This window comes from Lissotriton helveticus, chromosome 4_1 (genome assembly GCF_964261635.1).
Source record: "Lissotriton helveticus chromosome 4_1, aLisHel1.1, whole genome shotgun sequence".
In the NCBI taxonomy this organism is placed as follows: domain Eukaryota; kingdom Metazoa; phylum Chordata; class Amphibia; order Caudata; family Salamandridae; genus Lissotriton; species Lissotriton helveticus.
Window position 1 is genome coordinate 1,632,605,601 of NC_136063.1, and position 23,915 is coordinate 1,632,629,515.

Sequence of the window (23,915 nt, forward strand, 5' to 3'; positions counted from 1 at the left end):
AAGTGACTGGGGTGGGGTTTGATAAAGATTAGTTAATTTTGAATCTTTGTGTTCTATTTTGGAGGAAGAAGGTGAACCAGTTTAACACCGATCCAGTGTAACCCCGGAATGCCCTCAGGATTGGATGGTTATTGACCTGATAACCCTTGGCGATAGCACATAAAGAATGCAACCACAGACCGTATGGAAGGTATAGTTAGGCTTTATGATTAATTGGCAGAGTAGACACCATACAACGTAAATTCATGAGTTACTCCACTCATGTACCCCTTTGGTTGTACTCTCAACCGTCCTCCGCATGAGTGCCGTCCTGACACTCCCCAACGGAGGGCACCGTGCTAAGCAGTGGCCGACAATGCCACTCGAACCATGAACAACTAGCCTGTTGTTCTTGAACCGTCCCCCGCAGTGATGCCGGTCCCGGCACCTTCCAACGTGGGGTACAGCGAGTCTTTGGTTACATACACCAAAGACCGTGGGACACCTGCCCAATGTTTAGTCTTGAGCCTTTTGGTTTCTTAGTCAGTGAATCGCCCCCTCTGGGGCTTGGATTGCGTGGATACGCAAAAGGCGCTTTTGCGCCACTCAGTCTTTCCCTTTCCTGGGCTAGGATCCCGGAATACTCGTCCGAGCGTGTGCACTTTAAATCTTGCCCTCTCCGGGGCTTGGTGCGTATAAACACGCGCTGGCGCTTTTCCTGCACTTAGTCTAGCCCTCTTCGGGGCTCGGTTTGCAAGCAGAAGTGAAGGTCTGACACTCGCCCTCTCCGGGACGTGGCGTGCAAGCAGCACGAGTCAGATAACAAAGGCGGTGCGTACGGGACCGCTGTCAGCCACAATACAGCGAAAAGGAACGTGCGTCCCTTACCTTGACTCCTTCCAGCGTCTTCCCGTCTTGCACTCGGACTCGTCAATAACCGATGAGATCCCTCGGCGCCGCCATCGCTAAATACGTCACGGATGTTTGCGCATGCGCTGCGCAACTTCTCGCGGGGCTTTTCAGGATCCTCGGATGCCGCTGGGACTTGTAGTTTTCAGTTACGAACGGCGCTTCATTTTGTCCTTTGCCGCTGACTTTGGCAGCTCACATCGCTGGTCATGACATCCAGATAGTCCCATTCTTTGCTTCAAGAGATCCAGTAGGTTGTCGTGATTGACTGTATCGAAGGCTGAGGATAAGTCCAGTAAGATTAGCAAGCAGGCTTTGTTTTGATCCAGTATTTGTAATGCGTCATCTATTATGTGGGTCATGGCTGATTCGGTACTGTGCCCAGAACGAAACCTGATTGGAATTGATCAAGTAGGTTGAAATGGTCTATGTGGTTACTCAGCCGCATGTGGACACATTATTCGAGCAGTTTGGCTAGGGTTGAGATGTTAGATATTGGGCAATAGTTGTTCAAGTCTGAGGGATCTGCTGTTACTTTCTTTAGGATGGGGCAAACCTGACCGGTTTTGAGGATGTCTGGGATGGTTCCTTGCAGAAGAGAGGTATTTATAATCTTAGTCCATAGGGGCACTAGCAGTGGAATGAAGGTCCTTAAGTGGGATGCTGGGAGAGGGTCTGTGAAATGATTGGAGGGATTCAAAGTAATGAGCGTGTTTAGGATAGTTTCTTCGATGTAGTAGTAGTTGAAGGCGGTCCAGGAGGCGTTGTTCTTGAGGTTGAGCTTTGCAGAGCAGTAAAGCGGTTTCCCTGGTGTGGACGGCGAGGAGATTGAGTGTGGGTCAGTAAGGGATAGTAGGTCGTTCAGAAGGTCAGTCTTTGTTTTTAGTTTTTGTTGTAAAAAAGGAGGCAAGATCTTCGCAATTGGGGAGTGTATCCGGATTGGCTTGGGGGAGTATGTGACAACCTTAGATTGAGCTTTGATTATTTCGAACAGTTTTTTGGGGCGGTTTTTGCTTGGTCAAATTGTTTGCATATGAAATCAGCTTTTGCGCGTCTAATCCTTCTGTAATAGGCATTTCTGGTGCATCTTAGTATTTTGAGGTGGGTAGCGGATGGGGCGGCTCTCCATTGCCTTTCAATAGCTCTCATTGATCTTCTGTCCTCATTTAATCTACCATCGTACCAGGGATTTGAGATTTTAGTGGTGACCCTTTTTAGTTGCATGGGAGCTAAGGTGTCAAGTACCCTGTTCACAGAGTTATAGTAGTGAGTGGTTATGTCCTGTACATCCTTTGATCCATGGGGTGGAGGTGTGAGGATGTGACTAGCAGATGTGAGATCGGCAGGATTGATGTTTTCTAGGTTCTTCATCCAGATTTTTGTCCTCAATGGTTGTACAGAGAGTAGTTTAACCCCTTCCATGCTAATGACAAGGCCAGCTCGTCATGCAGTGCACTGGAGCTGTGCTTATGACGAGCTGACCTTGTCATGAACAATGGGAATTTAAGGAAGTCAGCACCCAGCGGGAATTGCCTTAGCACCAATGTGGTTAACTACTTTCCTGATATGGAAAGTGATTATGTAATGGTCAGATCAATCGCAAGGGAGAATCGATTCCAGCTGGATAGAGTCTGCTTTGGAAACGACTAGATCATGGATTGTGCCTTTTTCGTGTAGGTCTGTTACAGATTTGGGACAAGTTTAGATCGGACAAGAACGTTTTGAGGCTATTGACCTCCGGGTCGTCTGGATTGTTCCAATGAAGGTTGAAATCCCCCAGGAAGATCTGTGTATTCTGTTGTCCTGCGTTTGTGGCAAGGATACCCATCATGTGTTCGATGAAGGTAAGTTTGTTACCGGGAGAATGGTAGAAAGAGTGTAGTGAGCATATTGGCTTATTATTACTGGTGATGTGTAGGCAAAGGTATTCACAGGAGGAGTACACTGTGGTGTTTGGAGCGGTTTACAGAGAGGTTGTTCCTATGGATGCAGGCAATACCACCAACAAGCCTATCGGGTCTATCCAGTCTGGTGATGTGATAGTTTGGGGGAACTAGTATGTCAAAGATGGGTGTGGATGATTCACTTAGCCAAGTTTACGTTAAGATTATAAGGTCGGGTCCATTGGTTATAATGAGGTCAGCTATATCAGCGGCATGACGTGCTGCCGATCTACAGTTTAGAAGGATACATTTTATCTGGGCCTTGGTCGGGGTGGTGTTCTGGTCTTGGGAGATGGGAACTGTTTTGAGGTTGTTTTCAACAATACCTCTGGGGGTGTGTCTCGTATTTCTGGAGGCAATGAAATGGATGGGTTGGATTAAGGACAGTATCTGCGTATTCTCTGTACACGCAGGTCTAGATGGTTGGGAAGGGGGTTCGTAGGAATGAAGTAGGGAAGTAAGATCATTCGGTGATAGGGTTTGCATTTCCCTTCCTGGACGGGTTGAGGCATTGGGGTAAGGTACTGTATTCCATCTGGGGAGCAACTGAGATGGAGGGCTAGTACATGACGGCTGAATGGGTTTCGCTTGTGGTTTGGGTTGTTGCCGGATCAGGACATGAAGAGTTTGTATGTCCTCTTTAATTTGTGGTAAGGATAGTAGTATCTCATCTGATATGGGGTCATGTGTAGACGTTATCATATTAGTAGCCTGGCCTGTGTTTAATTGAGATGGGGTTGGGACTTGTGTGGTGTCCCGGGGAGTGACGAGAGCTGGTTTGAGGAGTGGTGGTTTTTCAGTGTGGTAGTCCGTGGGGACAAGAGGGGTGGATAGGGGTGGATAGGGGACATATGTTAAATGGAGTGGGACTGCTGCACCATCCAAGGCTCCAGATAATATTAAACAACATAGTAGAGTATGCTTTAGGTGTGGAAGCAATTTTCATACTGCGGATTTTAAAAATCGTTATGCCTTGGGGAATGAATGTAGGTGATGTGGTCACAAAGGACACTTTGCGTGAATGTGTACGTCTAAAAATAGTGTAAATGTTGCGTTGGTGCAAGAAAACTATTCCTTAGAAGGTGAAAAAATAGTACCTGATAGAATATTGTGTGTGGATGATGAGGAGAGTTTATCCTGGAAATCTAGACCCATGGCAACATTTATAACTGAGAATGTGTCGGCTGAACTCATGGTGGATTAAGGAACTTTGTACAAAATTCTAAATAAAGAGATGTCTGTAAAACACTGGCCAAATCTGAAGCTATTGTCAAAAGTTATAAATCCAGGAGGTTATCAGGGTGAAAAAATAGATATAGAAGGCTCAATGCGTACAGAGATACATTTTAAGGAAAGAACGGTTAATGGAAAAGTATACATGGCTAAATCTGGTCCTCCAATTTTGGGGTTGCAACATCAGTATGATTTAGGAATTATTATAAATCCATGTGCACCTAATCAAGTATTGGTGGTAGGAGACTTAACTGTGGAGGATATAATAGTAGAGGCGAGCAAAGTGTTTTCAGATGAAATTGGGGTGCTAAAGAACTAGTTCGGTTTTCGGTTGGCGCACACCACTGAAACCGCTCTTATCAAGGTCACTGAGGAGATCAGGGCAACACTCGACCAAGGGAACAGTGCCGTCCTGATCTTATTGGATCTTTTGGCGGCCTTTGATACGGTACATCATGGACTTTTGCTGGACCGCCTGAACACATGTGGGGTGTCAGGAACTGCTTGGAAGTTGCTCAAATCTTTTCTAACAGATCGAAAGCAATCAGTGCATCTTGGAGATTAAACATCGCCCTCCTTCTCTTTTGAATGCGAGGTCGCACAGGTATGATCGTTTAGCCCTATACTATTTAACTTTTACATCACACCATTAGCAGATCTGATCCATTCCTTCGATTTCACCTTAACATCATATGCAGATGACACACAGATTGTCATCTCACTCTCCCAGGAGCAACAATATGTAGCCTCTAACTTCTGTGACTGTATGATAGCAGTCAGCCCATGTATGTGATCCAATTGTCTTAAATTAAATTCAACCAAAACAGAGGTGCTACTTATTGGAACTCAACTCTGCTTCTGGTCCCATAAGTAGTGGCCATCTGAATTTGGTCTCCTTCTATCACCAGTCAAATCAGTAAGAAATCTTGGAGTTAAAATTAACACCGATTTATCTTATACTACTCAGGCAAATTCTGCCTCATCTACTGCTTTGTTTACTCTCATATTAATCAAGAAGGTCTTACCCTTTATTCCTGCTTGTTTGCAAAAATCTGTTGTCACATCTCTGCTTTTGTCTAAACTTGTCGATTGTAATAGCCTTTACCCGATACCCACACCAACACATCCTCAACAAACTTCAAAGAGTTCAAAATGCAGCTGCTAAGGTTCTTTTTAAGCTTCCTAAATATCATTCTGTATACTCAGGCATTCAACATCATCACTGGCTCCCAGTCAGAGCCAGAATAATTTTCAAATTACTAAGCATAGTCTACAAAGACTTACATGGTCAGGGACCAGCCTTCTTGTGATTGGCTTTTTCTATATATCTCCCATCAATATCTCTACGCTCAGCCTCATCTAAACTTTGTTGGCTCCTCCTTTAATGCGAGTTAGATGGGGCTGCCGTGGATTTGTATTAGGTGCGTCTAAGGCATGGAACACTCTACCTCTTTCTATTAAATCCCTACCTAATCTTTTAGCCTTTAGGAAGGCTCTCAAAACATTTCACCCTGCATTAATTCTTCAGTTGCAGCACCCATTGCTTTGGTCGTTTACTCAGCTAGTGCCAAGACACCTCATTGGTATTCAAGCGCTTTATAAAATCATATTACATAACATACCTCCAGCTTTGGAGCTCATTCCTCTAGAGCAGCCATGGGCATCCAAAGACTTTTGAGGGGATTCTCGTCTAGAGGATATTCTGAGATCGACTGATTGGTCCAATGATAATTTTCGTACATTTTATTGCAAACATATTTATACTGCTTCTTCTGTGGTCATAAGTACACTTTAAACAAGCATAATAGGAGCCTCTGTGTCTTGCCATACAAACTAGATTTTACTAGTCTTACGAAGGAAAGTCCTCATTTTATTAAAGATACAGAGGCAAGTATTATCCCGCTGCAACATGTTTTTAACATTGTTTTCTCCTGCCCTACAGTTACAGCAGGGCACAAGTCCTAAAAAAAGAAGTGGGGAGACTCTGACATCACGACAGGAAGTGACGTCACGAAAGGTGGCTTGCACCATCTGACTCATTGCCTCCCCTCGCTCACCTCTTAGATGCGATTGCCAGCGAAGCCAGCGCGTGAGCAGTGTTCTGAATGAGCTCCGATCTTGCCTCAGAGAGGCCAAAGAGTGAATGTGTGGCTCCAGTTATCGAGCTCCCGGTAAAATAAGTGGGGGGACGGCGTCCACCCGCTTGGTACCCCGACTCGAGCCCTGAGTTACAGTGCTTCAACATCAACATCTGCATAAGGTGTCTGCTTTTTCTTCCAGCTTTGAAATTCCAGTTGCTTCTTCTCTATGGCTTTCCTGACCTAGTTGTCTTGCCTCAGATGCTTTCCTCCTGGATCCAGACTTTTGAACTTTACTCAAGAAATGTTTACCCTGATGTTGGCAGTTTGTCTTATTTATCTAAATCTTGACTGCTGCAGTTTAAAATAATGCAAGATTCCAAGGCATAATACTCGCCTCCATCTTTATATTAAAATTAAGACTTTCCTTCATAAGATTAGTAAAATCTAGACTTTTTTCTGACTTAAACGTAGACTCTAGAAAGTTCCCACTCTAAGATGGCTGCCAGTCATGATAGAAACTTAGTCCATTAGGCTGTCTGGCAAGCATTAATATCGAAGATGGACTAAAAAGGGACTCTTGCGTATCTTTCATTCATATTTGGTGGCCATCGTGAACTGTAGTTTGAAATGTATGTGTAACCAAATAGCGTTTGCGCAATAAATTAATAACTTTTGTATTCTAATCTGTATTCTACCAACATTTGCCGGATTCAAAGACAATAGCCTGCTTCAACTCGATTTTATTTAACAAATACATTCAGTACTGTTTTTAGAAAGTGTTGAGCATGTTTTAATAATTTCAAAATATGCAGCTGTATCTTTCTCCTCAACATAAAGTGTGTTTACCCCGCAGATGTTGTACGTTCGTTAACATAAAGAAATGCTCTGTCACAATGCGCTTTGGTGAACATGGACATTCTTGGACAGTGCTTGTCCGTTTTCTATGTCTAAATACGCTGCATGTCACAGACTACTACCGCGGCCGGGGCTGTAATGTTCATGCTGCTGCTGCAGTCTATTCCTGGCCTCCGCCCTGTGAGCCGCATCCGGCGCTGGCAGCAAGGGCCGCGGCAGCAGCTCCACCCTCTTCCTGCCCGGGCTGCCGCAGCCGCCACAGTGTTACCCGGGCGGTCGGGGAGCGCCAGACTCCTGGGTCGCGGCGCAGGGAGCCGGCATCACAGTCACCGCTAGCTGCCAGCACAACAGTCCCCGGCCCAGGGACTAAGGAGCTGTCGCCCTGCCCTGACCCTAGTGCTGTGGAAGCATTGCGATTCTGGGGGTGACTGGGGTCTGGCCTGCAGCCTAGGACCCTTGGCTGGTGAGTAGGCTGAGATCGCTCTGTCTGAAGGGTTTATGGGGGGTGTCAGTGGGGGTTTAGAGTTAGTGTCTGAGTGTACAAGTGGCAGTTCGCCTCCTGCGGGAGCGTGCCTTCTCTGACAGTAGAAGTTCACAGATCAAAGTCTTTTTAGCGGTAAGATAAGCGAGGCTGGTGTTGCCGAAATAAGCTCACAAGTCTATAAAATAACACTGGTGTTCTAGTGCAGGCCGTTGTAGCAACCACGTTGTTTTGAGTGTCTCTTTGTGTTTGTGGCTAGTCTGTCAAGTTTGGTGGCCTGGTCGGACCTACTTTCATCCCACTTTAAAGTTTATGGCAGCCCATGAGGAACGAGGCAGTCTCGTTGTGCTTCTCTGAGGTGACACTATCTACAGATCCAAGTCTCTCTGGTGGTCGGGTGTTTCTATCCTGGCGATTGAAGCTGGGTATTGATGTGCATTGCAGGATCGTCGCCTGCACGCTGGGTGACAACACCTTCCCAAATCTGACGTTGATACCTCGCCCTTTACCTACTGCCCGAGGCAGCAGTCAGACTTCCCAGACTAAGCTCTGCACCCGGCATCGGCGCAGCTGTCACACGTACTTTCTGTTTAAGTCCCGAACCAGTGTCGTGCCTTCCCGATGGGTAAAGCCCGACCAACCAAGAGAAACACAGGATGTACTCCAGTGTTAGAATGAAAGATAGCGTCCGGACGCTGACTGCGGCATGGTGCCAACTTTTGATGTTGGCTGCAGAAGCGCCACATTCATATTTGAATGCTGCCAACCCGCACCACTCAGCAAAAATACTTTTCTAAATTGGTATCATTCTTTGCATCTTGGGCGTTGTTCCTGAGAACCGTGGCGCTTCGTTCCAAAACACAGTGAATGACATTGAGTCCCTTCTTGTCAGATTGAAGTCCGTGTAATCAATACATTTTAACCAGAAACTTCTGTCGTAAATGACGACTAAAAAGTGCAACTTTTAGAGCATTTTATTGATATTATCAAAGCTGTTGAAGAGTGAATAGACACATTGCAGTACAGCACATTACGTTGAACGGTTTGTTGTTATATGGTGTACATTGTTACAGTTCTGCATAGTGCTTTAAATGGGGAAGTACGGTTGGCTACTGAATACCTGCGCTACTTTAATTTAATTTCAAAGGGAGAGTGCTTCTATTTCCGTGAAGGCATGGTGACAGGGTCCGAGGACCTGAGGGTGGGGGAGGGGAGATTCTCCAACCTAAACAACAGTATCAATGGCTTAAATCAAAGAAGGGACATTTTTTCAGTCTCTTTTCTTTGGAGCTTTACATTTTGTGAGATGTATCAGAGTTTGGGGTGGCCATTGTTGGACTCCCGAGTCTTTGTTCTTCTCTGCGAATACTAGTGATAAGGCCCGGTTCTAGCAGCGGGGACGAGTGGGCAAGGGCCACCCAAACATGACCTTTTGCTCACCCAGTCACAGCAGAAGAGGCAACGGAGAAGGCACCTGTTAAGTGCTTTCTCCATCTCAACGTCCGAATGTTTTTTCACTGTCATTAAAACTGAAATTGGGCTGTGTGTTTTGGGAGTAGTGGTAGATGTGGGCGAGACAACAAATTAGCAGCGAGAGCCCCAGAACCCAGCCCTGAAAATGTTTGGTTTCTAAAGGATACAACAAACATCCTATTAAATATGATAGTCTCTTCAAAATTCAAAGATGTGTATTTCTTTAACACATGGAAGCTTTGACAATATGTTTCAATATAGCGCTGCACTGAGAAGTACTTATTAAAAGTGACAGCTTTTAAACATGAACTTAGTCTTTCCTGCTTCCGACCTCACACTGGTGGTCCAGGGCGACTGACGCTGGAATCTGGGGACCACGGTTCGATCCCCGGCTCCGGCGGCAGGTTAGCCCAGCACCATGTGACTCTGGGCAATAGCTCGCTTAATCTTCCCGACGGCCCCCAGCGCCTAGAGACCCTTACGGGTGATTGTGCGCTTTACAAATGTGGACTTTACTTTTACTTTACAGTGCCAATAGTGATCCAACAGGCAAGACTGCTGTCTTGTGGCCCCTGCTTTTGGCCCAGATTATTATAAAGGAACATTACTCTATGCAATGAAACACAATAGATTCTTGTATAGTTGGGTTTCTGATTCATGTATTTAAACGTGAATATATAAAATATGAAGAAAAACACGTTTTGGTGAAATAAAATATTTGCCTAAAATCACACAATTTAAGTGAGGAAGTTGCAATTTTTCCTTATTTTATGTTCTCACTTTGTACAAATCAGCCACTATATATATGGCTATCTATTTGTCTCTCCTTTTTGTGTTAATGCTTTGTTTTTGCCTCAGTTTTTATTTTGTGCGAACTCGACCTAAAGGTATTGAAGCACTTTAAATGAACACCAGTTACATTATGCAAGGTCACATTCATTTCATTTAGGCACTGGATATTTACCCAGAATCACAGAATATTCAGCTAATGCCGAGATTCTAACCAGGCTTGTTCAGTTCCAAAGTTGTAAGCTCTCGCCGTAATGCCACATCCTGTGTACATTGAGGATGGTAGACAGAAGGTACATAAATGTGGGAGAGGTGTGGCGCCACGGCCAGGGCGACTGACGCTGGAATCTGGGGATCAGGGTTCGATCCCCGGCGGCAGGTTTGCCCAGCACCATGCGACTCTGGGCAATAGCTTGCTTAATCTTCCCGACGGCCCCCAGCGCCTAGAGACCCTAACGGGTGATTGTGCGCTATACAAATGTGGATTATTATTGGCTCATCATGGGCTCGAAGTTCCAAGAGCACCTCAAGCTGAGCCAGGGTTCAGCACAAGCTCCGATCAAGCTTTGTGGGTCCCCCATCTTTAGTTGGGAGAGTGGGGACAGAAGTTTCCCTGCCAATGATGCTGCAGGTACAGTGACAGCAAGGCCTGTGAACGGCCGTCTGCCCCTTCATTATGGTCTGCGTGGGGGTTCTGACAGTGTTTATGTATTTTTAGCTTGTGTAAGATGGCGCTTTCATTATACTTTTCAGATAGTAGCAGGGCATGCCTTGTAGGAGAAGCAACCCCCAGGGCGAGGGAATCATACATTTTCCCCAGCAATTAATGTTGAATTACAATGCCTAATAGGGTAAGGGCCTGATTCACAAAGGTATGCACGCTTGTGTGTAAGTTTACTATTTTTTATATTCACAAACTACAAGTATTATAACAGTATTGTCCTGACTCTGGAGATGCCTCAGTTGTGGTCGCGAGCTCTGCACACAAAAAGTTAGGTATGTCCTACATTTTTATGTGCAGAGCATCAGCCACGAGTGCGGAGTCTCCACAGTTGTAAAGATACTATTCATGAAATAAAACTTGTAGTTTATGAATACCAAAAAATAGTAAACTTACACAAAAGTTTGTTTACCCTTTGAATCGGGTGATAAGCGTGTCTGTCTTTTTTCTGCCAGATGCTGAGGTGAAGTAAATAACTTGTCTTGAGTAAGATATTATGTTGGACTGAATTTGTTCTCGCTATTGTGGCAGAGTTACAAATTTGAGCTTTTCATATTCTGATATCTTATTACAGTACATTGCACATTCTGTGGTTATAGTCAACCCCACTGGAATTATGCAAGTTTATGGCTGTGTTATTTTCTGCAAAATTATGGATTTGCCGCCTTTAGCATTTATTCTACCATCTGCTGCATAATCTGTTTATAAAAAAGTCCTAGATTAAAGGGTTCAAAATTTACTAAAACATGCTGCAATATATTTACTGCAGTTGAAGACTCTTTGAAACGGTTGCCTGACACCTTTCAGTTGCTTATTGCTATACTTGTGTGTTAAATTGTATTAATGAGGTGCAACACAGGCCCAGATAGTATTAACAAGTGTATAAAAATAATGAAGTAAGACTATCACAAAACGTTGCGGCATTACACCACATAATTTGCCTTTTCTTGCTGCATAATTTAGTCAACTAGGCTGCATACTTTTGTCCTCACCAACCACATACATTCAGTGGCCCTGGTGATACTCTTTATCTAACCACACCACTCTCACTGGGTCTGATCATAATTCATTTTAATAAAGGGCCACCACGGGATGTGCAATGTGGGATGATATATAGACAATGTCATTAATGCAAATGAATTAACTTCCCTTAGAACTAAATAACCCTAGCCAAGAAACTTTGGCTCATCCTTGACTGCAAACTCACTATCCCAGCCCAAGTCAACGTCATCCATGCCTAATGCTTCCGCAGACTGAAGATGCTGAGGAATATTTTCAAATGGCTTCAAATAATAATGCAGAACATCATCACCCATACTCCTGCCACCGGCACCTAGTCTACAAGAACACCCTCTATGCTGGGATAATTAAGTATCTGATCTTGAGGCTGCAGAACATCCAGAACACAGCAGCCAGAATCACTCGTAACCTCCCATGACACTCGCACATCTCACCTCACCTCAAGGAGCTACTACACTGGCTACCCATTCCCAAATGAGCACATTTCAAACTCCTCACTCAAACGTTTAAGGCACTCTGGCCCAGCATACCTCTACAATATTGTCTGCTTTCACAAATGTTCCAGTCACCTAAGCTCGGCAAGACTCCTACTTGCTTACAACCCATACATGTGGAAAATCAAATCCAGCTGTTAAGCCCTCTCCTACGCTCCTAAAGCATGAAATGACGTGTAATTATGCATCCAAGCCTCCTCTTCATTTCTTGAATTCAACAAGAAGCTGAAGACCTGGCTTTTCAACTAACCACATTAGGCCCTAGGTTTGGTCTAATCTCACACTGGCTCAGCACCAGGATGCCCTCCTGGGTGAGAGTGTGCTTTACTAACCGACATGACATGACCCGAGAGAAGCACATGCACTTTATGGAGCATTCAGTTCATACTGGTACAAAACTGAGCCTTGTCTGGAGTATTGTTAGTCTGGATGATTGCTTTTCTTTCCCATGTAGTGTGTCTGTTTGCCTCTGCGCCCACCTCCATACTATGGATGGGCTAAGAGGCGAAACGATTCCCTCATGTGCGTGTGGTCATGTCCCTGCAAATGAGGGAACGTCCCATACTTGCATGCGTGCCAGCACTTCAGTATACAGAAGGGGCTGCACAATCTTCTATGACCCATTCAGTAACCAGGGCATTCTGTGTAATACAGCCTCAGAAGGTTACCTGTTTGACTGCATTTAATGGTTGTACACTTATCAGGCATGAAAACTGTTCTTAGTTGTCAACAATACTGCATTCTTTTTTTCAAAAGGTGTTCCTGTGTTTTTATAACTATTTTTTATCAACGACAGTACACCACAAAAGAACAACATGGAAATAAACAAATTTCACTGTATGCAAAGAAATAGGCGTTAGGCAAATTGCAAAGAGGAAGTTTCCTAGTGCGAAAAGTCAAGGTTTAGGTGTGGTAACAGGGACCTTCTTAACCTTGAGCTAGTCCTAGAATCTGCTTAGAATCCAGGTGCTTCTGTTGAAGCCTGGCCCGCAGAAATTGTAAGGGTCAGGGCAGTTGAGTATCAACATTAGCTCTTACTCTCAAATAACTCTCTAGATGCACTGTATGACTGTTTGGAAGGAGATGTGATGTAATCTTGGGGTTGTAGGCTACCTCCAGAATTGACAACTTTGGTCCCATGTTGGCCCACCTGAATATATCCTTGGCCCATCCAGATGAACGTTTTTGTAACCGGTCCCGATGTACATAGCGTTGGGTGCAATTATCTCTCGATTTTAACGCTGCAGTTCCGTAGTTTGCCCATAATGTCTGCTCCGTGTGTTTACTCTCACAGATCCTTTCTTTTCACCGAGGAGGACGAATCGCCACCATGCATTTCAGCAAACAAGAGAACAATTAGGGTATTTTTCAGACAGTTTGGGGAGCATTTGCGAGTGTATTTAACATTTGAGAATTTTTTGAAAAATAAGTAGCTCATAGTTGAAAGCTAGAGGAAAATATAGTATGGTACAAGGTTTTTATTGAGTATGCTTTTTCATTTTTACCAGTAGTTCAAGGTATTGAAATGCTATGTATTAATTTCCATTTCTTTACTTGCAACAGTGCCTCAGGCATTACATATTGCTGTAGAGTATAACATCTAATGTGCAATATGTTTCTACTATCTGATTTGTATTGCTTTCACGTACTGCCTTAAGTATACCATCAAAGCTATAGTTCCTTGTAACAATGAGTATCCATCCTCTTGGTGACCATGGACCTGCATTACTGGATTGAATCAAAGCTTCTTACAGTTCATGAGGAATATGGGCAAATCGTACCCCACAGCGTGGTACTATTTGTTCCCCTGCACTTGTAATTCACAATGCCTAGTCACCAAAACCTGAAATAGCCTTTTAATTTTTTACAAGTCATGTTATATTGTAGCTCACCCGTTCACTTACTATGGACATTGTATTTATAACGAAAGTTGCAGACAAGAATCCTATTGTTCTACTTTTGGACACTGCATCAACTGGAGGATTACAGTAATCCGCGACCTTAGTCCTGTGTATTTGTAACCTCATTTTTAATTCACAAAAAAGAACCCAATGGATGAACACCCCATGACCAACCTTTTGGTGTAGTTTGGGATGGTTTTGGTACTTAAACTTAATGTAGCTTTTAGTGATGGTTATGCTTGGTGACACTGCACAACTGCCACTGATAATGACATTAAAAATAAGTAGGCTTGGTAAATATTATTTTCAAAAAAGGTAGTAAACTACTTTGAGGCAGAGATGCATCTTGATAAAACTCTGTGAAAATGTTTGAGTGACCCTTTGTAAGAAAACTAAAATAATTTGGTTATTTAAATAAATGTGATGGCATTTCTGGTCTGCTAGATGTTTTTCTCAGAATTCTTTCAAACGTGGGGCACAAAAAGTAAGCATAAGTGCTTTCCATGTTCCTCAAAATAGTGACAAATTAAAAAAAATTTTTTTTTTTGAAAACCTTTATTGAATTATGCAAAATACTACAATCACGTTGCAGTCTCATGGTCAACAGCACAGGGTCCGGGATAAAGGAGAAAGACATGCCCTGGCGCCACCGCAGCTCCTCGACCGCGGTCGGAGGGGGAACAACACTGAGTAGCATTCCCACAAACAACGCCTCCATCCGATCCTCCGGTTCCGCCAGCAATACTGGGCGCCGCTCGTGAATGCAGAGTGTCTGGCTATCTTGGACAAACAAGCCGCTCATTACATACTCCCGCACCGTGAACCCCGGGGGGTATTCAGCAGCCGGTTGCCTGTCCGCATATCGTCTCACAGCCGCCGAGGACCCATCCGAAGCAGGGAGGTCCGCGATGCACGGACCCATCCCCGAAACTACCACATCAGAGCCGCACTCCGGGGTTCCCAACCCCCAACACAAAAAGGAGTGTAGGTCCATAAGAGCCGCCATGACATCAGTCAGCGTTATTTCCGTTTGCACTCCCCCATTAGCGGCCCCCATCGCGGCAGTCGGAGCACCACCGTAAGAGGCAAGGCTATCCGGAGCAGCAAACCGGACCAGGGCATCGTCATCGGCAGGTCGAGCCATGAACGCATCTGGGCCCCCTTCAAACTCCATCACCTGCATTGCAGCTCGAAATGTGGACAACACTCCGACAGGCAGAAAAACGTCCCGTAGTTGCTATCGGTCCGCCGGGGAACAATCCCGCCAAAGTCGGGACACAGCTGGCCAGAGTCGGGCGCCCTCCTCTCATGTAGGATATTTGCGGACGGAGTGTGGGGAATCCCTTCTGCCGGGCAGCCAACAGTGGGGGGGCACTTCAGTCACAAGCAGAGCAGCGTAGGCTGTTTCCGCTACTGCCGCTGAGAGAACGCGCGTTCTCCCGTCCAATCCGGGAGGGTCCCAACCTCGCACCCCACTGCCGCTGTTGTTCGATTCGGGGCCGGCCACTCCAACACCATAGATCCCGGTCTCAAAGCAGGGGTCGGCCGCAATCTTCGTGAAGCCATATCTCCGTCCACCCCGCAAGTAGGACACTCGGAGACACACCGCTCGGCAGCATTTCCTCTCAGCCGCGCTGGGACATGGCAGGGACGCAGGATAAAAGACAGGATGTAGTGGCAGGAGAAGGAGGTCAGCGGAGCCAGGAGCCTAAGCGGCCATCTTGGTCGCTAGCCTGGCTCCTCCCCGACAATTTTTTAACTTCAATATTTTTTAACCCCTTGTATGCTTGTGACGACCAGGAGGCGTCACAGTGGGCTTGTGCGGAGGACGGCCCCTGGCCGTCCGAATCTCGCCCACTGATGACAACTCCAGCACAGCGCAGACATTTCGCACGCCGGAACAGGTTAAAATCTTCCCCAGCATGCCATTCCTTTTATAAAATGCAACTTGTGACACTCGCACAAATGCACTGACCATTGATTTGGCTGTGCTGCTGTTACAGGATGTTAGCATAGTGCTGGTTACGAATGTGCTTATCACTTCGTTAAGGAAAAGAAATCTAAACAAGCCTTTGTAAATGCAATATATTTTGCCTATGTGATTAATAACTGTTTTTTGTTTTAAGTTGTAGCTTGGTGAGCAGTTGTGCAATATAAGTTAATGAAGACCCTTTAAAGATTTATATTAACCGCATGCGTGCGGCGGCTTTTTTCGCGCTGCGCGGCTTTTTTTAAAAAGCCGCGTTACATGACGAGCTCAGCTCGTCATCAGCGTGCGAGCGGCGCAACTGATGACGAGCTGAGCTCGTCATCAGCGCTTAAGTGGTTAAATGTGAGGCTACTTAATGGAAAGCTTGGAGTAAATGGTGCCCAGAAACTCCAAGGGAGCTCCCCGCAGCTATGCAAGAATCGAGCAACATTTCAGCTGGAAGGGGTGCTGTACCATAGACCAAAGAGGACTAGAAAGGCTGAACAATCTGGGTACCAAAGGGTCCAAGAAGAAAGGCCTGCCCAAGGGAGATAAAACACCCTAATTGCAGAACCACTGTAACCCCAGCATAGAGAGAGAGAATCCTTGTAGAAAAGCTCCCCTGCATGAACCGAAAAATAGCAGGAGCTGCAGAAGTGAAAGGAGAAAAATACCACACCCTACACTTTGTATAAAAAACATATAGAAAATGGAAAATTGAAATGTGACACCACCTGCAAACACTAAACACACGACAATCTTTGCAGTAGAAGGGAAATGTGCTCGGAACTGCAGCCACTTAAGAAAAGTAAAGCATATAGCTCCCTGGCAGCACAAACTGCTGTATTAAAAACGCAAAGACTCTGAACAGTATATGATGTAATTTATGGCCAACTTTGTGGTAAAAACAATATGAGTTACCACTTACAGCCGTCATTGTAAAGTAAAGCGCGCAGCGCTCCCAACAACCTCATCTAAAGTAAACATAAACGGGTGTGTGTGAATGCAGTTGCGATCGGGCATTGGCTTCCCAACACGCAGTACTAGGATCAAGAGGTATCCATTGAGACCAGCACAGTGCACTGAGCCCATGGCACTGAGGCAGCGCTGTAGCTTTAAAGCAGGGGTGTATTTTTCAGCGACAACAGGGTTCCTGAGATGCTTAAAAGAGGTTCCACCAAGGCAGTTGAAAACAGTACTTGGGCCACGGAAACTGATAAGAGTACCACACAAGGAGCAACAGGAAATAGTATGCTACAGGCAATAGAAAAAGAGGAAATGTAAGTGGCAAGCACACAAACCAATGAAAAGCAAGGGCGGGATGTAAGCCCCTTTTAAGATTTATATTAAATGCAATAGATTTCACAGGCATTGTGCAGGCTAAACCTAAAAAAAAACTATGAAAAGATGCTTACTGTCATAAGCAGTCCTTTTCAAAACTGAATGTTTTGGTGATGCAAAATAGTACAATATATGCATTTTTGTTTTGCAATTGGTTACAAATGTAGCAGGGCACCTGGAAAAGCAGTAAAGCAATGAGAAGCTAATGATTTTATGAGTCGAGCAGGGATCCTTTGCTCTCTATCACTACAACAAGAAGGCAGCAGATTCTTTCCGCAGATGTCTTAATGGGCTATTATGACCTCTGGTGCCACTGGTGTTTTTTCAGCTCCAGTAAATGGACCAACATGAGAGGCTCTGGTTGCTTTCTGGGTTCTGCGTATTGGGGTCGGGAATGAGGGAGATTATGCGCTCAGTAGTAATGTCCGTTTTTCACCTGAAAAGCTTCCTGTTGTAAATTCAAAGCATTGCTGACTGCATCTTATTTAATGGTCTTTAAAGATGAGCAGTTGAAGGCCAATATCACACAAGTCGGTTTAACTGTGCATGAGTAAAAGCAGAGTGTTTATAAGAGAATACCTTTCAGTGAGTAAAACTATTCACCAGTAACATTGTTAATGTTTTGTAAATAATCTATCTGCTGTTTTGTAATTGTTATAAAAACAGGTAAATATTATGTAGCTATTTTGTTGGACATCTTTGAAATATTAGATATCCGCCACATATTCGATGAATGCAAATTTGGCAAGATTTTAACTAGGGCAATCAATACATTTACTTTCTTTTTCTTTGACACAGTTTGCAATTTTTAAATGTGGTAAACAACACTAATGCTTGAAGCATAACTTATTTATTTATAAAGTTTTCTATAGCCCAAACAAGATCCCGAAGGATATCCGAGCGCTTTACAAAAAGGATGGAAGGAGGGTAATACATACAATATCGACATTAAGTAGGAATAAAAGCAAGAATAATCACATAATTACAAGACGCATGGGTCAAAGGAGAGTAATACAAAAAGCAGGTACATAGCGGACTAAACGGGGGGCACACTATGAGATAAAGAGCAGCATCCTATGATGGTACAATGGTTGTAGGATCATTAACCTTGAGCAGGTGAATCTAGCCCAATTAAGGTAGGAATTTGTTCATTAAGAATCTTTTGACTTCCAGTTTGAAAGCAATTGTTGAGGAGATTCTGCGTATTTCTGGTGGAAGAGAGTTCCATGTCTGTGGGGCGGCGCCGGAGAAGGCTCGCTGGCAAGTTCTCTTTTTCCTAAAGATTTGTGGTATCAGGAGGAAAATGTTAGCACTACTTGAGACTTTGCCCCCGCAGAATAATTCAAGTTTTTGTGCTAGGTACGAAGGAGTTTTCAAGTGGAGGGCTTTGTGCGTCAGAACGAAAATCTTTAACTGGATTCGAACTTCATAGGGCAACCATTTAAGAGATTTTAGGACTGGTTTGGTACCTGTAACCAGTCTGGCTGTAGCGTTCAGAGATGCCCTTAGTGGAGTCAAGGTGTATTTGGGAAGGGCACAGAGCGTAGCGCTGCCATAGTCTAATCTCGGTAAGACAAGCGCTTGAACCACTTGCTTGAAATCAGTTTGTGGAAGGAATGGTTTGATATTTCAAAGTGTCCTCATTAAGTGATTTGTTCCTCTAACATGTTGCTGATATGATTATTCATGTTCAGGTGCTTGTCCAGGGTGATTCCAGAGAGTTTTGGCTGAGTCTATACTGAGGGGGTGCAGTTGACAGCCGTGAGGTGATTCAACCACAGGTCTAGCTTGGGGATGTGGTTCCGAGGAGAAGGAATTCAGTTATAGAGGTGTTGAGCAGGAGATGGTTCTCAGTTAGCCAATTTTGAGTAGACGATCATGGAAAATAAAGTACCACTCCTCCTTTTGTTTAGGGAATATTGTGTAGAGGTATCGATTTTGAAAAGCACTTGCATCTCAATTTTTACTCTAATTGAATGTATTTTTTAATCTAGTCACTTAAAGTTCTCTTCGACTTAAATTGTTAAAACATGCATCAACACAGTTAAATGCATATTGCACATTTCTGCTGCACAAAATATAGATGACATTTTTCTCTTAGTTCCTACAGCTGCAAGTCCTGCACATGTGCTAAGTTTCTTATTGGGTTTAAGAGCAGTTCAGGTATCTAGCACTTTGTAGCTTAGGGTCCAGCTATCTTGGTTGTGTAGGCATTTCACAGAAACACATTTAGGACTCCAGGTATTTTGGTCGCACTGTTGCAGTGATCCACCAACAGCATTTGAGAATTGTTGTTCTGGGTCCTGCCCTTATGTAGATTTTTATACTATCTAATATAGAATTAGAGTGATGCAAGAGGCATCACTGCTCTGATGGAAATGCTCTTCCATCGCCGTATGCTTGCTATTGTGATCCTGAAGATTGTAGTAGTATAGTTGTGCCTTTCACAAACTCATTTCCTGTTGGTCCCAGGTGGGACATAAGTTATGTGTCGTTTTTTAGGTCTCGCCTGAGACAGCGCATGCTGTCTATTCTAGACATTTAGCAAGTGGCTTTTAAAAGTCCCACCAGAGGCTTTTGCTCGCCTACAGCTTGCGTTCACAAGCTTGTGCACAGCTGCCATCTGTGTTTATTTGTTGTTGCTGTAATCCGGCTCTCTGCTCGCACTCCCCCACCTTACCTCCCTTATCCCCCTCCCTCCTGGTTAGCTTCATTTGTGTCTTCTAGCTGTGAATCAGGCTCCTCTGCTCGCACTCCCCCCTCCCTTCTCCCCTTCCTCTAAGTCAATTTAATTTGTGTCTTCTATCACTGTGAATGCTCTTGCTTACACCAGGTGCACACACCACCAGCCGTCAGTGCACGCTTCCACCGGGCACACACACCACCAGCCGTCGGTGCACGCTTCCACCAGGCACACACACCACCAGTCATCGGTGTACGCTTCCACCAGGCACACACACCACCAGCCTTCAGTGCACACTTTCACCAGGCACACACACCTCCAGCTGTCGGTGCACGCTTTCACCTGGCACACACACACCACCAGCCGTCGGTGCACGCTTTCACCTGGCACACACACACCACCAGCCGTCGGTGCATGCTTTCACCGAGCACACGCACCACCAGCCGTCAGTGCACGCTTTCATCAGGCACACCCACCACCAGCTGTCAGTGCACGCTTCCACCAGGGACACACACCACCAGCGCACGCTTCCACCAGGCACAAACACCACCAGCCGTCGGTGCACGCTTCCACCAGGCACACACACCACCAGCCGCCAGTGCACGCTTCCACCAGGCACACACACCACTAGCCGTCAGTGTACGCTTCCACCGGGCACACACACCACCAGCCGTCAGTGCAGGCTTTCGTCAGGGAACACACACTACCAACCGTCGTTGCACGCTTCCACCAGCTGTCGGTGCATGCTTTTACCGGGCACACATACCACCAGCCATCAGTGCACGCTTTCACCGGGGACACACACCACCAGCCGCCAGTGCACGCTTCCACCAGGCACACACACCATCAGCCGTCAGTGCACACTTTCACCAGGCACACCGCCACCAGTGCACGCTTTCACCAGGCATACACACCAGCAGCCGTCAGTGCACATTCCACCAGGCACACACCACTAGCCGTCAGTGCACGCTTCCACCAGGCCCACACCACCAGCCGTCAGTGCACGCTTCCACCAGACATTCCCACTACCAGCCGTCGTTGCACGCTTCCACCAGGCATACACACCACCAGCCGTCGTTGCACGCTTCCACCAGGCATACACACCACCAACCGTCAGTGCACGCTTCCACCAGGCACACACACTACCTGACATCCGTGCACACTTCCACAAGGCACACACACACCACCAGCCATCACACACTACCAGCTGTCGGTGCAAGCTTTCACCAGGCACACACACACACCACTAGCCGTTGGTCCACACTTTAACCGGGCACACACACCACCAGCCGTCAGTGCACGCTTCCACCAGGCACACACACTACCACCCGTCACACACTACCAGCCACCGGTGCATGCGTCTACCATGTACACACCACCTGCTGTCAGTGCACGCTTTCACCAGGCACACACACACCACTAGCCGTCGGTGCATGCTTTAACCGGGCACACACACCACCAGCCGTCAGTGCACGCTTTCACCAGACACACACACCACCAGCCGTCAGTGCACGCTTCCACCGGGCACACACACCACCAGCCGTCAGTGCAGGCTTTCACCGGGCACACACACCACCAGCCGTCAGTGCAGGCTTTCACCGGGCACACACACCACCAGCTGTTAGTGCACACTTTCACCGGGCACGCACACCACCAGCTGTCAGTGCACGCTTTCACCGGGCACGCACACCACCAGCCGTCAGTGCACGCTTTCACCAGGCACACACACCGCCAGCCGTCAGTGCAGCAGGCAGGCTCTTCTCAGAGTTTCTTGGTAAATAGGTGTTCGATGCCTGGGAGGGAGTGGGTCGAGTTTCCTTAAACCATGCTGAGTATGCAGGTGCAGTGCATGAACTCCTGTGTGAGTGAGTCATGCTGCCTGGGGCTCACTCACTCCACACTTGTAAATGGCGCCTGCACCAGGCTTTTTCTCATTTGCAAAGTTCGGCACATGCGCACAGCTAGGCAGCCACCACCCCCCCGGAAATGACTGCTTACTACAACCAGAATGGAAACAACATTCAGAGCAATGAAAACAAGTTCATTTGATGCAAAGAACTGTTAACAAAAACCATATCCAGCTATTGTAGATCTGGCAACTTAAACAAAAAACAAAAAAGCATTGGCATAGCCATAAGGTCTCACTTTTTGGACCCTATAAGTATTTAGTTAAGCAGCAGAATATCCTTGGTGCAACAACACCAACTGTTGCATGGCTAAACACTTATAAGGTCCCAAATGCGAGACCTATTGGCTATGCCAATGCTTGTCTGCTTTCCTCTGTGAGTCATTTTCCATCCAATCACCACCTGTCCCAACAGGTATCCTTACTTGCGTAGTAATATAAGCACAACTTTTACAATACAAATTCGTATTTACCTGCAAAGAATACCACTCACAAATAGAACTCTAAAACACCACTAACTGACAGTCAATCAATGTTCAGGCTAGTTATGCCATACGTTTGAGTCGGGCTGAATTGAAATCTCTCTTGAGGATTTTCACATCTTGAGGTGGTCATTTACAACATAAATGACCTTGTATATACACCCACTATTCAGCCCATTTGTGAATCTGAGGGCATTAGTGCAGAGGCTATCTCACTTTATCTACCTAGCCACTTTATCTACCTTTCCTCCTTTTATCTCACAATCATGCCGTAACCTGTGAAGTATTTATGAGAGTAGTTCTCGCACTCCAGTTTAAGCCGACCCAAGCACTTCTATATTTATTAGTCATCCGAGACTACATGCGATACGCCTATGAATATCACTTTAATACAAATCATTAATGCTCTAGTAGAGTTTAGAAAACTTACTATTTAAAGTAGAAATCATACAAGCCTTCAATAATTGCCGAAAATATTCTTCTCTAGCATTCTTCTTAAATGGCTCAAGACATAGGTTCTGCTTGGATATATTCTACTAAATATCTTCTTCTGATTAGCGAAAAATAAAAATGACTATCTACTCAAAGCAGGTTTGGGAGTAAAAGCATTCTACTTCTTTAGAAACTGAACAATGGGTAAAAAAATAGGAATCCGTCTTTGTGTTTTAAATTGAAACCCTTCCTTCTTTAATGCCTTTAAACATTGCTTGCATTCTACCACCTGCAAAGGTGTACCATGATGACATCTCAATTAACTACGTGCCAGTAAATGCACTCTACAGACCCAATGCTATAACATGTGACTATTTGGGTAGCTCTAAGTCTCCTGAAGGTAACTTTGACTGAACAGGTTTTCTTTGCCTGCTGAATTTGTAAGTGCAGAAAAGTCATTGCTGTGTTAATGCATCATTTTTGTTTTAAAAGTAGGCCTCGATGTTCCAGGTTCTTTACCATGTGCAGCATTTGCACAGGTAGCAAGGAATCTAAATTTCTAAAATGGTAATGTTTTAGGTGTCTGTCTTTCCGTGAATAAACTGATAGACATAAGGCAATAACTCTAATTGTTTTGTTTTCAGAAAACATTCAAAGTTTTCTATACAGGTGTTTATCTACTCTTGCAGAATCATACTTTCTTGTAGATTTAAGAAAGTTACAAATAACATCTCTTTTCTTTTTCCCTGTGACAATTTACAAGCCTTCTTATTCCTTCTCTTCATAGTTACTGAGGGATAGCTATTTAAGCATATATTTCTTGGTCAGACAACACACTACTTCCCATGTACCAATTTCCGTTCTAACTCTGAGTTCAATCTCATTACATGGTTTTTTTAAGGGCTCCAGTCTTTTCCCAAATCTATACTACAGTCCATAAGCAATTTTCTGACTTGCGCCATTAAACCCTGTGTAATTTCTGCATCCTGAGAACATCGGAGCTATTTGCCTGGAAGCACCTTATTTATGATGGTATAACCTTAAGTTGATAATGCTCACCTTCTTAGAAATGGAACCATTCCTCAGTATGCTCCATTATGAGCTAATAGACCACTCTTAATTCCGTAACCTTTTTACTCGTCACATCATTCAGATTCCTCAGTAACTCTGTCCTACCTGCTGGCTTCTCTCATTGACAATCAATGCTTGGCTCATGTTGGTAC

At 45.1% G+C, this 23,915-nt stretch overlaps 1 protein-coding gene across 12 annotated transcripts in view; it reads left to right on the top strand.

The window, feature by feature from the left end:
- The first annotated feature begins 7,098 nt into the window (after nucleotides 1-7,098).
- LRRFIP2 (LRR binding FLII interacting protein 2) overlaps nucleotides 7,099-23,915 on the top strand; it is a 387,303-nt gene continuing 370,486 nt past the window's right edge. For 2 of the 12 annotated variants that reach the window (XM_078688281.1, XM_078688282.1), the window contains exon 1: nucleotides 7,116-7,463. The gene's annotated coding sequence lies outside the window, so the exon portion shown is untranslated. Of the gene's footprint in view, nucleotides 7,464-23,915 lie in introns of all 12 variants that reach the window. The other 10 variants (XM_078688285.1, XM_078688276.1, XM_078688275.1 and 7 more) reach the window with 8 other exon arrangements.